Raw genomic sequence first — 12,652 nt, forward strand, 5'->3', positions numbered from 1 at the left:
CCAACTTTGAGCCATCCCATGCAAAGTTGTTGGGAAGACTCGGCACCAGACCTCATCGGGCTGCTCCCATACCGACATGTAAGACTCGAAAGCCTCAGCGTGGTCGGCCGGATCACTGTCTCCTTTGTACGATAGGGGTGGCAACTTGAGCTTAGTTGGCACCTGGACTTCTAGGACGTAGGCGTTGAGGGGCTGTCTGACCACGTGTCGAACGACACGCGGCGATCGGCTCCTTGCATTCCTAATCCGGCTCCTCTCCTCGTAGCGGGAAGGACTTCTTCTTCGACTCGGACTTCTTCTCCAACTCGCCGAGCCGGACTCCTCCGGTTCCTTTGGGGTAAGCCTCGTTCGTGTTGCGGGGACGCTGTCCTCCCATGAGTGCGGGAAGGACTTAGGTCTACCACGCCCACTTTGGGCTCCCCGCGACTTGGCTGGGTCAGCTTCTCCCAAAGGTGCTCGTTCAAATTTCTCGAGTTATGTTTTGGGCCCCGGTTTCTGGCGTTTTCCGCCGCTCTTGTCGGCGTGACGGTGTGAGCAAAGGCGTATAATAATTAGGTCCAGGACCATTTTCAGTTTTGCTATGTCAACCACGTGTCCCATGATGGTGACCTGGTTGATCGACAATGACGTGTCCGCATTATCGGCATCCCGAACTCCGGTTGGATTACTCACGCCGGTGGAGGGCCGCACAACCCGAACTGTTGAAAGTATCATCGTGGTAGAATGCGGTTTCATCGGTCACGACTGCGTCTTGTTGTTTTGACATCTTAGCTTTTTGGGTGGGTTTTTGTTGTTTTTTTTTTTTTTTGTGTTTGGGAATGAATGTGACTAGCTTCTAGTGTCGTCCCCACAGACGGCGCCAATTGTTCCGGGTGTAATTCCAGAGCAAGTATAGTTACCACCCGTGGCTTGTTGATTGATGTCTTGAGTTGGATTCTCCTTTGGTCTTAATCGTTCCTCACGGCCTCTCCTGCAACAATGAACGAACTGAGGGCTTGGCTTTGTGCCAAGCGTACTCACTCCGACGCTCAAGTCAGTAAACTTAAGAGATAAGTTGTTACTTGACTGAATGTGTATTGTAGAGAGATAAGGAAGATATTACCAGATGAATAGTGTATTTAGGTTTAGTTGTGGATTAGTTGGGATCCTTTCCTCAATGAAGGTTGAGGAGTATTTATAGGCTTTCACCTTTTGTCACGTAGTGGCCAAGTGGCCAAGTGGCTAGCGTGGAAAGATCGATCTACCCCCTCGGCCGAGGTTTCTATGGCGGGCCGGCGGGCCCCGTTGACTCACCGCCGAGGGGTCTTGGATATGAGTACGCGGTATGTGCCCCGACCGGCAAGTTGCCATGCCGAGACCAGCCGACAGCCGATGGGCTGCATCGGCTAGGCTGCATGAGTCGTTGACTTGCTGTGGATATCTTTGACCTTGCTCGATATGTTGACTTGGTCAGCGGTGCAGAATATGCCCCATCACTAACTTTATTTAATTTTAATAAAAAAGTAATAATTATGAATTTAATAAAAAGATTAGAGTTATAATTATTAAAACATATTTATTGAAAAGATAATTTTATGATACTTATTTCCTAATTTAAGTAGATGCTTTTTGGAGGGAAAACTAAGAGAATTTTTATTCTCTTAGTAGTAGGGGGGATTATATAGAAGCTTGGTAATTTTCCTAAACATGGTCAATTTCCTTAAAATAAAATAATTAATTAAGATGGTCAATTCTTAAAATAAAATAATTAATTAAGATGTCAATTTCAAGGAGACTAAAAGAAAGAAGATGCCCGATAATTTTCCTAAATATTTATAGAAGAGTAGAAGATGGTCAATTTTCTTAAAATAAAATAATTAATTAGTATAAATATGCACACTTATGGTATTAATTATTATCATCATAAAATTATATATTAAATTTAAAATCTACCCAATTTTATTAAATTTTATAGTTTCTTAGATGTATAGAGATGTTAATTATTTAACATACAAAAATATAATAAGTAGGTTATAAATAATTCAAGTTAGATTCCATAATATATAATATTGCACAATTCTTTCGATTTGATTTAATGCATATATATATATATATATATATATATATATATATATATATATATATAGAGAGAGAGAGAGAGAGATTGGATTTGGTGATTTTGGTTCTTATGGTGAGTTCTGAGTTGGGGGAATCTCAACCACTAGATTATATTAGAGATGAGTGGCCAAGATCAAATCTTACATGTCATATAAAACCATTGTCATTTACTTATTTTCTCTTTTTTCTAATGTTACTTTTTTTTTTTTACTTTAATTTTTTTTTCTCTTTTTTTTTTTACCTCGTGTTATTATGTTTTTTTTTACCACTTTGATTTTTGTTTTCTCTTATGTTTTTCTTTAATTTACTCATTATGTTACCTTTTTTTCTTTTTCTTTTTGTACCGGATTTTGTTTTACTTGAAATTTTTTTTACTCTTATTTTTTTACCTCGTGTTATTATGCTATTATTGTGCTTTTTTTTTACCTGGATTTTTTTTACGACTTTGATTTTTTTTTCTCTTTTTTTTTTACCACATGTTATTGTGATGTTATTGTTATTCCTCTGTTATTGTGATGTTATTCTGCTGTTACTTTGATTTTTTTTACTACTTTGATTTTTTTCTCTTTTTTTTTTACCGCATGTTATTGTGCTGTTATTCTGGTGTTATTGTGATGTTATTCCGGTGCCACTTTTATTTTTTCCACGACTTTGATTTTTTTTCTTTTTTTTTTACCACATGTTATTGTGCTGTTATTCTACTGTTATTCTGCTGTTATTGTGATGTTATTCCGGTGTAACTTAGATTTTTTTTGACTATTTTGATTTTTTTACTCTTTTTTTACCGCATGTTATTGTGCTGTTATTCTGGTGTTATTGTGATGTTATTCCGGTGCCACTTTGATTTTTTTTACAACTTTGATTTTTTTTTTCCTTTTTTTTTACCACATGTTATTGTGTTGTTATTCTACTGTTATTCTGCTGTTATTGTGATGTTATTCCGGTGTAACTTAGATTTTTTGTGCTGTTATTCTAAACATAATGTTGAACTCGAAGAACTGTAGATGTCAGCTAGCTCAATCAGTACAATTGTTAAGTAAGGTAATTAAAACAGTCAGTTTGATCCTGATAAATTCATAGACGATCTTGCAGCTCTATTTAAACCAAAAATAAATAAATACTCCGTAGAATAAAGCAAAGGAATACTCGGCAATTAATAATAACACGAATCATAAAATAAGAGAACAACCTTTACCCAAACGCAAATTAACGATCAAAAAAAACGTTCGATAATAACGATATCGGTTGAGAATTACCTCAAACGCAGTTAACGATCAAAAACAATCGGTAATAATCGATAGCGGTTGAGAAAAGGAATTACTTGACGAAGAAACTGAAAAATAGTACTAGTACCAGTTTCCCATTTGCTGTAATGAACACAGTCGGTTGAGAACTGATATCGGTTTAGAAAAAAACGAATTAATGTCCAAACATAAGAATTGGCGGCTGTTAAGGATCACGCGATGCATACCTGCTAAAAGTCTATATAGTTAATTTTCCATCTATGAGCTCGTAAATCAATAATAATTATCCCAGTTCTAGTAAGTCAATATCGGAAATCACCTCAGTCCGATAAGTCCCAAATCGGCACCTAATTCCTCATCTTCTTCACTAAAACATTTGAAGACGACGGCGACATCGGAGCTGATGACGGTGATGGTACTCTCGTTGTCGCTCCCGCCTGCGTGTCTGACCACATCTGTGACGACGATGATTCCAACAATCCGCCGGAATTCCGATACTCCTGCGACCGCTTCGTCGATGCTGTACAGAATAAAACAATCCGTCATAAAAATCAAAATCAAAATAATTGATTTAAAAATCTAATTGAGAAATCTAATTGAGAAATTAAGTCACACAGGCGCCGCCATCATCGTAATCTTCATCATCCGTTGTTAATTACATGTTTCTCCAGTAGAACGCTACTTTGATGGAGTTCACAGGTGTTGAGACTCATGTGTCTGATCACATGAACATGATTTGACTTGGCTGTTTGTTAAATTTGGATTGTTAAATTCGATCGTTATAGAAAAGTTAGAAGATAGAATTTTTCATTCATTTTAGGAAGGCTGACTTTGTTTTCTTTTCTTTTGTTTTGATGTTCAATCTCAGCCGTGGATCTATCTTATCCAATGGTTTAGATTTTCCAAACTCACAACTCACCATAAGAACCAAACTCACGAGATCCCGCCTCTATATATATATGTGTGTGTGTGTGTGTGTGTGTGTGTGTGTGTGTGTGTGTAATATATTTATATAAATATATAATCCTCTTAAAATTGCATGCCTAAGTAGTAAAAATAATTTCGTCAGTAAAGAAAAGAATTGTAGTAACATTGGATATAGTTATATGATAGTAATTACTCATTTGAATAGTAAAAGTAACAATATTATCAACGAGATTAGTGAGAGTGGTAGAAACAACGGGAGTAGTGAAATAATCAATATTAATGCGGCAATAGTGAAAATAACAATAATTACGGCGGGAGTAGAGAAATTATCAATATTAATGCGACAGTAGTGACAGTAATAATAATTACGGCGGAAATAGTGAAAGTAACCATGATTACGGGCAAGTAGTGAAATGTTATTACTATTGTTTCATTAATAAGAGTAAAATATTAATAGCGGGAGTAGTGAATTTGTCTAAAAATTTATTTCATCGTAATTTTAGGATATGTTATAAAAAATATATTAATGATAAATTTATGGGTTATGTAACTTTAAGTGATTCCAATAGCAAGAGTGCCTCCAAAGGATCTTTAGACAAAGATCGAGGTATAAAGTCTTCTATAACAATGTCAACAACATCCAAAACATCAATAGAATAACAAGACTCTTCTATCATTGGACTCTTCATGGCACTATTCAAATTATATGTGACCTTATCGTCACCCACTTCCAATTTGATTTTACCAACTTTCACGGGAACATCCTCCAAAACTCCCAAAGGGCGTTCAATAGAACAATCCGCCATTTGCAATGTAACACTAGTACATTTTAAGACTCCCATGTTAAGCTTAGCACAAATAAAGTATGGAATTACACTCACACTAACACCTAAATCACATAAAGTTTTATCAATTTGATAGGTGCCAATTGTGCATGAAATAGAAAAGCTACCGGGATCTTTTAACTTAGGAGGGGACTTGTTTTGCAAAAGAGCACTACACTCGGCGGTGAAGGATATTGTTTCAACTTCGTCAAAAGTCCTCTTCTTAGTTAAAATATTTTTCATGAACTTAGTATAAGACGGAATTTGAGTAATTAATTTGGTAAAATGAATAGTTACCTGGAGATTCTTCACAACTTCCATGAACTTACCGAATTGAGAATTATTTTGATGTTTTGTCAATCTATGAGGGAAAGACACTTTGACTTTTTCCGGCACCTTTGTTTCAACATCCTTCTTTGGAGGAGCATCCTCCACATCTTTGACTTCTTCAACCACAATTGGATCATTCACCTTCTTTGGAATATCCTCACCTTCTTTACCATTAGGAGAAATCTCCAACTCAACAAGTACCTCTTCATTTTCCTTGGGCATGGGTGGCTCATCATATTTCATACCACTTCTCAAAGTGATTGCATTGAGGGTAGCATGTGGTTGCTCACCTTGAGGTGGTAATTGACCTGTCTTTCTTTGAGAGCTTGATGAGGCTAGTTGAGCCATTTGTTGCTCTAACATCTTGATTGCGGCATTGTGAGATTGATCACTCTTTTGTAGTTGAGCCAACATTTCTGTTTGGGTCTTAACCATTTGCATTACCAAGGCACAAGTTTACCCCCTCCTTGGTTGTTTTGTTTGCCATTTTGAGGTGGTGGACCTTGATTTTGTTGGTAATTTTGTTGAGGTGGCCTTTGTTGTTGGTTTTGATCTGGATAACCTGGTGGGGAATTATACTTTTGTTGTTGAGGGACAAAGTTATTTTGTGATTGAAGCACAAAATTTTGTTGGGGTTGAGGGTTAAGCACATTGTTGCTTTTGTAAAACAAGTTCGGGTGAAATTTTGAGTTCGGGTTATAAACATTCGAAAACGTACCCGGTGGATAAGAACTTTGTCTAAAAGCTTGATAAACACATACCTCCTCCATAGTAGCTTGACATAGAGCGGCATAATGACCCGCACCCCCGCAACCTTCACAGGGAATGATTTGGCTAGTAGAGGAAACGGCGTTGAATTGTTGAAGAGAATCCCTAGCATCTCGTTCCGCCAATTGTTGTTGGAGTAAGGCAATTTGAGCCAACAAAACGGGATTATCGGAAGATTCCTCCTTACCTTTGAGTGACACATTTCGGGAATTGACATATTGCGCGTCATGGATCGCCATGGATTCAATTGTGGCATGAGCAATATCGGTGTCAATTTGATCAAACCGCCCATTGTTGGCGGAATCAAGAATCCTTCGGGACTCGGCACAACATCCATTGTAGAATGTTATGGCTAGGAACCAAGCATACAACCCATAATGTGGGCATTGCCTTTGCAACCCCTTGTACCTCTCCCAAGCTTCAAATAAGCTCTCAAGAGCTTGTTGACGGAATCCGGTGAATTGGCTCCTCAAAGTTTGAGTTTTCTCCGGTGGAAAAAACTTTTGATAGAAAGCAAGAGCCAATGTCTCCCAATTTGTGATCTCCATGGCGGTGCGATCAAGGCTATTGATCCATAGCTTTGCCTTGTCCTTCAAAGAGAAAGGGAAAAGTATTTCCCTTATTTGGGCTTGAGTGACGCCCGTTTGCCGAATCATGGAGCAATAGTCACAAAAATTTTCTACATGCAAATTGGGATCCTCCAAAGGACTTCCCCCAAATTGCTTTCTCTCCACAAGGCAAATGAAAGCCGGTTATCTCGAAATCCGATGCGGTAATTCGAGTAGTTGTAATACCGGCCGGAAGCATAGCCGCGGTGGGCTTGGAATGATCGAAAAGTTTCACCATCTTTTTAGTTGGAGATGGTGGTGGTGGTGGAGATGATGAACTAGAAACCTCCTCCTCTTCAAAAGTTTTAAGATCGTCTAAGTAAGACTTTCTTGCACTTTCAACTTGCATGGGAGAAGCGGCTTCTTTAAGTTCTTTCCAAACACGTCGTCTTCTACAAAAGGTTTTCTCGGGTTCGGAATCCGATGAAAGCAAATCTCCACTACGAGAAGACTTGGGAATAAGACAACAATTTCTAGAAAATTGTAAGTAACGGTCTCAAGGAACAAGTGTTCATCAAGACAAAAGAAAACAAGATAGAAATCGAAAAATCTAAATCCAATAAAACCGTGCTCCCCGGCAACGGTGCCAAAATTTGATAGGTTATCGCACACCTATGCAAAAATAAATTCCCTAGACACAAATTAATGTAGCAATAGGGGTCGAACACAAGGAGACGGGAATTGCGCTACGAAATGCTATGAGTAGACTTCTATCAAGGTCGATTACGATTGGTTTGGTTTGTTGGTTGGTTTGTTAACTAGTAAATAAAACATTGTAAACTATATGATTAGAGGAGTCTAGGGGAGTCGGGTCACACATGCAATTATAAATATATATTCATGTTAAACTCGGAAATAATAACATTGTCAATTATTTAGGCTTAAAAACACCCACCTATCGATATTAGTGTCAACCATAAACCGAGTCCTAGAAAAACTCTCGTTTATGACTAGGTCGTCCTACTACACATGCTTAGTCTAATCCGATTCCGTGCCTCTTTATAGAACGAATTAACAAACTTACTCGATGATTATGACCATTAAACAAAGATTAATCGTGACGATACAAATATGTGATAGAAACAATTAGACAATATTATATCAAACTAATTTATCATTATATATATATTGGTTGTTGCATGGCTTCCCTAGTCCCTAGACTAAGGAAATTTAGCTAATCATATTAAAGTGTAAACTACAAAATATGATGTATGAAATGTTAAACATGACTATAGAAATGATATAGACTAAAGGAGTAAAGGGTGAAACATGAAATGTAATAATAAACTATGTGATACAATTGAAATATTAATAACGAAACTATGTGATAACTAAAGTAGAAAATGTAAACTAAATAAACTAGAATTAGAATTACCGAATAAGAAATGGAACTTGCAAGGGAGAACAAATGAGAACCAAAAGTGTGAATATATAATAACCAAATGTTTAATAAGAACCAAATGATTAACAAAATTAAAACTAACATGAAAACTTATGAGAGACTTTTTGTGTGCTTAAGAATACAAGAAATATGAGAATGTATGATGAAAATAAGATGCTTATTAGGTCGGACATAGCTCTCTATTTATAGGGAGCTCTCTATTTATAGGGAGCTAGGGATGAAATGTATGCACCTAAGGCGGGGTAACCCCGATCGGGGTCGTGGCTTTCCAGCTCGTTCACCTTAATTCCTCTAGTTAATGCTTATGGAATCCAATGCTTAGCGATAAATGCCCTATTAAGCGTCCGATAATGATCTTTAAGCTTAACATCCAATGCACTCTAGCATCCTAAGCTTCCACCTTATTTGGACTTTAAATCTTGGGCTTGACTTTGCATAAGACTTTATTTTGCATTTCTCATTTAAATCCATATCTTTATGCATGCAAATCCATGTAATAATTAAAGGTTGGTTCAATGTTTGTTTCACACTTAGCCTTGCTTCTAGTTCCTTGCACAAGTGATGGAATAAGCTTCTAAAAGCTCAACTTGCTACAAAGTATGACAAAACATGCAAAGACAACTAGAATACAATATTAGCTCATAAAAACACTAAGATTAGGGCAATAATCATATATATTAGAGCTAAAATATAGGGTAAAAGTATATATAAAATAAACACGTCACCCTTCTACGTAAGTATCTTCTAAAACCCCACCAGACACCATGTCACCAATCTCAATGTTTGAGTAATAGTGTCGCACCGTTGGTAGTTCATAAGGATAATTATCTGGTATTAGCAAGGTAAAATATATATAAAATATCCTTATAAATTTTATTATTTGGCCCCAACACCAATGCTTGAAATAGACTACGTTTATCTTCTCACGTTACAACTCTAAAGGATTTGGGCAGTTGTAATAATTGGTCAATTTCTTGTTAATAAGCCAATTGTTTGAATTCACTTGACACATTTCAAATCCTAAATTACCCGTCGATGAACTGGGAAATATATCAAACACGGGATGGTCGGGATCTGCGTAAAAAACAAGTTTTAATTATACATATGATGCGTAAAATAACCATCCATTTATAAGACTCAATGAAAGCTAAAAAATAAAAATAGTTAGAATATATTGTACGGACAAAATCATCATTTATTTTTTAAGCGTTTATAGTTCTCTCTATATTCTTTCAAAACAATGATAACATTTTAATCTACCTTGAATTAAAATTCGCAAATAAAATATAGAAATTTCTTTTTTGAAAAAAATTTCTTTTATACTGAATTAATTACGTAGTTAACTGTTTTTAATAAAAGAACAATAAAAGGTAAACAACTGACCGAGACGGATGAAGTATAATAAAAAAGAAGAAGAAAAATCGAACACGACAACAACAATAATAACAATAATCGTGGCAAAACATTATTAAACATAGCAATATTCGTGGCAAAATACTATACCCTTTCACAATATTTGTTGACATAATTTTAGTTTGACAAGGGTGTAAAATTATAAATTGAAGGGTAATTATATAATTTTAGTATAATTGTCGAGTGATTAAATAATTTTTTTAAACGTTTATTTTTATTCAAATGATGAATCTACAAATAACATGGTTAATGGAAAAGCAAAAAAAAAAAAAAGTTGGATGAAAGTTGTTAGGCCAAACATATACGAAGTAAATTTTATAAGAAATCACTTTTACAAAAGTATGACCAAACAACCAAAACTTTTCTCGAAAGTAGCTTGTGAATAAACTCATTCTAAAAAAGGAAAAGCTATTTTACACAAGCAAGACCAAATAACACTGAAATTGACCGAAAGCATAGTTTTGGTCAATGGTCACAATCATTACATAATAATGATAAATTTTGAATTCCCGACAATTTTTTCTTTCTATCATATGATTAACTTTAATATCAGATTATCAGTAGCTATTATGACCAAACTACTTAAAATAAATAAATTAAAATTATTTAATTAAAAAATAGAAGTAATCTTACCATCGTTTTATATTTGAAACAATTTTACAACCCTTCAAGCCTTCTCAGCCATTTACTTTTCTCTACAAATAAATATAAATAAAATATTAATATGGATGCAATTAAATAAATAAAATTAAATAAATACATAAATAAAATTAATACTTAAATACAAAAGCATAAAATTTGAATAGTAGTACTACATACCTAGTTGTTTCCAACTCATTCAAATGATTTGTCTTTAGGTAGTGTTTGGGAACTTATATTTCATTTCAAATGGTTCATTTGAAATAATAAATTCTCAAATCATGAAATCAAAATCCAAATCAACTGTTTGGATAGAATGTGAATTTCAGATTTTGTATTTATGAAATCGAAATTTGTTGTTTGGAAAATTTTGAAATTTTCAAATCCCAATTTGTTTATACATACAAAAGGCTAGCAAGTTCATGATTTGCCTTAATTTTGGCCACACACAGAAAGTTATTATAGAAAAACCCTATTTTCCAGAATAAAAACCCTAATTTCCCAAAATTAATACAGAAAAACCCTAAATTTTGCCTCCTAAATCACAAAATATGAATAAAACAATTTAAGAGTATAACTAACAATCATAATTCATAAGTACCTGAAATAAATTTGTGCTTTAAATATCATAACCCAAAATTTGAAGAACAATAAAACCCGAAATCGAAAACTCTCAACGATAATCAAATTGAAGATTCTCGACAGTCAAATTGAAGATTCTTGATAATTCGTGTACAGTACAACTAAAAATTTCGTACAGAATAAAATTGAATAACAATTGATCAGGTATTGATGGGTAGGGAAGAGATATGAAGTCTTGGCATTTGCAAATACGTGGGGGGTGGGATGGGATTTGAAATGAGCATTTTTGTTCATGCTTAAAATTTAACAGGATTTGATATAAATCCAAATCCCAAATCCTCTTCATGTTCCAAATAGTGAATTTGGCCAAAATATGAATTTGAGAATGGGAATCCTCATTGCCAAACAGGCTATTATAGAATTGTAGTTGATCCTGACAAACAACAATATACAATTAATTTTTTTGACAGCTGTGAAGAAAGAGTTTTACATTATAGTGGTACGGCTCACTAAACCATACCTATAGACTACAACATAAAACACTAGGGTACTACTAATAACATAAACTGAAATAAGGTACAAGTTACATCGGTTAACAACATAGTGTTGATGGCGTACGACGAAAGTCTGAACACGCTCTTCAAAGTCATAATCTACCCCAATCGCTAGTGGACGAGCCGCGCTGGCCAAAGGAAAACACCCATCTTTGTTTGTCTTGATTGATGTAGCTTCGGAGAAATACCTGCAACAATACCCAAGGAAGGGTCTCGGAGATTCATCTCCTTGGCTGTGATAATCTTCCTCAGAAAACCAACGAACCTCCACCAACTCATTGTTACTCGTCTTAATAGATACAACTTCAGAGAAATACTTACAACAAGACCCTAGAAAGCGTCTTGGAGATTCATCTCCATGGTTGTGAAACACCTCATTCAGACACCAAATAGCCCCTTGACCCAACGAGAAAGAACAAAGTGCACTTACGCCCCAAGGACGTAGAAAGAAAAGGAGGAAGACAGACCACAAAAATCTATCTCCAGAGGAGAGCAAACTCCTACACTTTGGAACATAACCCCCGTTGGCCAGAGACTCACAGCCCAGAAACTTGAGTAAAAAGGTAGATAACAAGGAGGGGAACCATTTGAACAATCCCCTTACCAACACCAACTCAGAAAACCGCAGTGAGTTGGACCCAACACAGACCCGATGCAAAGTTACCTTCATCCTAAATGACCCGAGGATAAGGGGACAGGACACCCCAAACCAACGAGAATTTATTATTTGAATAAACAAAAGACATAAAACGATGAAAAAACACATAAGTCAGAGATGAAACCACCGCAACCGACCAACCAACGACACAACCAAAAGACCCCGACTCCACCCTATGACCACCCACCTCTGACGGACGAAAGTCCCGGCTGCAACGACATCACTCCAACCAACAAACGGACCCACACGCCAACCACTACCGTCACAGACTACCCTTCAACCAACAGCCCCGACAAACTGAGACTCCAAATTCCACAACAAAATCCCCCAGGACCATCGGCTACCTGCTACAAAACCAACCCTAGACAAAACACCCCAGCCCGACAAGATGAAACAGGACAATGGATGATCGGAGGGGAGAGGGGCGAGGGGAAGGGGGAAACTCCGAAACAATCCAAAACCCGCCACCACAAACGAAAAGGACACAAACAAAACACCCCAGCCCGACAAGATGAAACAGGACAATGGATGATCGGAGGGGAGGGGGGCGAGGGGAAGGGGGAAACTCCGAAACAATCCAAAACCCGCCACCACAAACGAAAAGGA

The 12,652-nt window shown here is 36.3% G+C and overlaps 1 non-coding gene across 1 annotated transcript; it reads left to right on the forward strand.

The window, feature by feature from the left end:
- The first annotated feature begins 6,559 nt into the window (after nt 1-6,559).
- Nucleotides 6,560-6,666, forward strand: LOC141610284 (small nucleolar RNA R71). The gene has a single exon (XR_012528187.1). It is a non-coding gene; the product is annotated as a small nucleolar RNA R71 (small nucleolar RNA).
- Nucleotides 6,667-12,652: the final 5,986 nt, after the last annotated feature.

Source organism: Silene latifolia, chromosome 10 (genome assembly GCF_048544455.1).
Source record: "Silene latifolia isolate original U9 population chromosome 10, ASM4854445v1, whole genome shotgun sequence".
NCBI lineage: Eukaryota > Viridiplantae > Streptophyta > Magnoliopsida > Caryophyllales > Caryophyllaceae > Silene > Silene latifolia.